This window comes from Antechinus flavipes, chromosome 1, assembly GCF_016432865.1.
Source record: "Antechinus flavipes isolate AdamAnt ecotype Samford, QLD, Australia chromosome 1, AdamAnt_v2, whole genome shotgun sequence".
Taxonomy (NCBI): domain Eukaryota; kingdom Metazoa; phylum Chordata; class Mammalia; order Dasyuromorphia; family Dasyuridae; genus Antechinus; species Antechinus flavipes.
The window spans coordinates 393,758,336-393,762,120 of NC_067398.1; the positions used below are offsets into that span (position 1 = coordinate 393,758,336).

Consider the following 3,785-nt stretch of genomic DNA (forward strand, 5'->3'; position numbering starts at 1 on the left):
AGTTCTGTGGGAAGAATTGACTTCATTTTATTTGACTTTTAAAATCTAAAATTCATAATAAAAAGAACTCAAGTGTGTTTCCCAAAGATGAATGTTAATAAAAAGTATTAAGGACAGAAGTGCTAATATTCCTAATTAAGCTTGACAATATAACATATACACTTTCTGTGTCTTATGTCTTGCAAATGTTCAGTACTATATTTTATGTGTACTAAGTTAACATTCCTAAAAGAGCAAAGGAGATTACTAGCTGAATGATAGAGTCTTCAATGTTTTTACTAAATGAAAGAAGAAAAGTTTTATTGTCTTTATACATTTTATTGAATACAAAACAGCCATCTATCCCTCATAGAATTACAAGAACTCTGATTTTGTATTTTAGAAATCCCAGGACTTCATTGATAGGAGAACTCCTTCCATTCATTAGTGTTAATCATAGCCCCTTTACACCTTTAGTCTTCCTGAGTTTTTGTGACTAAAAATTTGATCACCAGGTGGTGATGAGCTTCTCTGCATTTATACTGGTCCTTTAAATGCCTAATATTCATTATATTGGGAACTCTAAATCTATGACACCATAGTCCATATTAGAAGCCTTCTAGTGTAGTAGTACTTGGTAAAATGTGTATTCTGCTTCCATAAACTAGATCCTTTGCAATATACCATAGTAAAAAAAGTACTAAATTTGGTACCAGATGTCCTGGGATTCCAGATCTGCTATTTGTCTCTCCTATGAGTTTAAGCAAATCTCTTAGCTTCTTTGGACTTCAATTTTCCTCATCTGTAGAATGAAAAAAAAGGACTTGAAAATTCCTTCTAATTCTAAATATTAGGAACCTCTGACAACCCAGTGTCACTTCAAACACATCAGAGGGAAGGGAGGAAAACCTTTATTGGAAGATTATAAGGATGAAATGAGATCTATTAGGAGGATGCTTAATAATAGTTAACAATTCTCAAATTTTTTCCAGCTCTAAATCCTATGACCCAAAGTACTGGTGCTGTATGATGGAAAGCATATACTGCTTCTAATATGCTAAGTTCTGGGATGTTTTATCTGCAACAACAAGGAAGGAGAGGAATTAAAACACTAAGTTACTATTCCTTGATGAATTTTCAGTTTGATTGATCTAGGAACTCTTTCCACAAATGCAAACCTTCCAAGTCCTATTTTTCTGTGTGATTCTGATGGATGTTCTTCATAAAATCCTTCCAAATGATGAGAATTTCATGATTTAATAAGCTTTATTCCTCCCTTTTATCAGTTAAGAGAGGAAGTGGGATATTATCAAAGATACCCAATATTAAGAAGAATTTTCCTACTTCTAATGTGTAAAGGTCACCACATATTATTTACCTTATATTGCAGTCCAGGATGTGATCCAGGTAGGGATGGACCTGTGAAGATTCATCTCTCAACAAGTGCTACTTGGACACTCAATTGAAGGGAGGATTGCTGTTTCCCTACTTCAGGATTAAGCCTAAAATGTGAAACTTCATGACATTCTAACCAACAGGTATTTTTCCCTGAAGTAAAAAAGGGCATAGGATTGATTAGAAAGCATTCTTCAAAACACAAAGTAGAGGAAATTGAGCTGCTTAGTCATTTTCTTCTGCATATGTAAAGTGGCTTATTCTGTTTAGATGGAAATTTGGCAGATTCTAATGGAATTTCATTTACTGATTTAGAATTTATTGCATAAATGCTTCATAAGGCAGGCATGGAATTATAGAAACCTGACAGGATAATTTATTGCTAGGAGAACTTTAGAAGAAGAGAAAGGTTTTTTAGAAATGTTCAAAAGGTCTCAGTTAGTAGAATGTGAGATGCAGTAGTTGCATAAATAACCAATTCTATATAAGAATCTAGGACTGAGGCCATATTCTTCAAGGCAAATTAATTCTTGTGATATGTAAAGTGAATGTGTGTCTCTCTCTTTTTCTTTTTTTCCCCCATAGTAATTTCCTCCTTAGCAGGAAATATATACATTTCGCCTAACAGAGCAACCACCTTTCTATTTTCAACTACCCTTTTCAAACTATTTTACTCAAGAGTTCTAGGTATAAATGAAAACGAGCTCATTTGTCTGTTTTCTCTGGGGCAAACACAGAATGAGCTCACAGAATTGTGAAACTATTCCTTGCCCTTAGGTTCAGAATCCCAGGAAATAGGGCTGATTTCACAGGTTTTCAAAAGAACCCCTAGCACTTTAATTAGTCAGTCAATAAACATTTATTAAACCCTTAATTATCCCAGGTATTGTGTTAAGCTCTAGAAATACAAAAAGTCCCATTAGCTCTCAAGATTTAATGGGGGAAACAACATATAAATAACTATGTAGAAATAATATATATACAGGATATTGGAAACAATCAACAGAAGGAAGGCATTAGAAGAAAGGGGGATTGGAAAAGACTTCCTGTAGAAAATGGGATTTTACCTGGAACTTGAAGAAAGCCAAGGAAACCATGATGTAAAGAAGAGGAGGAAGATCTTTCCAGGAATGGAAATTGTCAGTGAAAATGCTCTGAGCCGAGATATATCTTGTCCTGTTTGAGGAACGACCAGTGTTATGGATACAAAATACATTCAGGAGTATTATGGATAAGAAGCCTGGAAAGGAAGCAGCGACCAGCAGATTAATGAGGGCTTTAAACATCAAAGAAAATATTATATTTGATTGGGCCATTGGAGTTTATTGAGTAGAGGGGTCAATATCATCAGATCTGTAGTTTAAGAAGTTCATTTTGACAGCTAAGCAGTGGATGAATTGTATAGAGATAATTGAGGCAAGGAGATCAACCAGCAAATTATTGCAATCGTCCAAGCATGAGGTGACTGGTATGAGTGTCTTATGAGAGAAAGGGACCTTTGTGAGAGATTGTAGGAAGGTGAACTGGCAGTCCTTCACAATATTGTGATGTGGGGGTGGTGTAGAGGATGACAGCCAGATTGTGACCCTGATGATGCTTTTAACAGCAATAGGGAATATAGAAGGAAGACGTTTTGGGGAGAGGGAGGCAAGATAATTAGCTTAGTTTTGTATATGTTGAATTTAAGTTGTCTATAGGTATTTCATAGGCAGTTTAAGGTGTGGGATTGTAGGTCAGTAGAGAGATTAGGGCTAGTCAATAGATTTAAGAATTATATTACTAGAAATGATAATTGAACCCATCAGTGGGAGTTGATGAATACCAAAAAATGAAAAAGTATGGAGGAGAAGACAAAAGAGTCCATGGTAGAGCCTCCTGGGACATTCACAGTTAGCAGTCAAGACCTAGATAAAAGATTCAGCTAAAAAGAAGTCAGATAGATAGGAGGAAAGCCAAGAACATAGTATCACAAAAACTGAAGAGAGTAATCTGAGGAGAAGCCAGTGGTCATATCAAAAGCTACATAGAAATCAAGCAGGATGGGGATTGAGAAAAGGCATTAGATTAGTCATTTAAGAGTTCATTAGTAACTTGGGAGAGAGCAATTTTGGTTGAATGATAATGTGTGGGATAGCTAGCCTTACCCAAATTAAAATTATACATTCTCAGAGTAAAAAGCAAAAAAGTATTTATTACAATCTCCTGAAAAAGGACAATTCCCAACAGACTAGGGTTGCAAAGCACAAGCTGCAAACAGAGAACTATATAGACCCTAATGCAGAACCTTCTATCTCCCTGTGACCTTTTCTCACATTGACCAGTGAGTTCTAATTTACTCAGAGACTTATCAACCTCAGGACACACTTTACCATATTAACCACTTAAATGCTAATGAAAATTTGTGCAGGTTC

The 3,785-nt window shown here is 35.4% G+C and overlaps 1 long non-coding RNA gene across 1 annotated transcript; it reads right to left on the reverse strand.

Moving 5' to 3' along the window:
- Positions 1-308: 308 nt before the first annotated feature.
- On the reverse strand, positions 309-3,474 carry LOC127543622 (uncharacterized). Its single transcript, XR_007949267.1, has 3 exons — positions 2,442-3,474; positions 1,358-1,527; positions 309-781 (listed from the first exon to the last, which is right to left on the reverse strand). It is a non-coding gene; the product is annotated as an uncharacterized LOC127543622 (long non-coding RNA).
- Between the last annotated feature and the right edge of the window lie 311 nt (positions 3,475-3,785).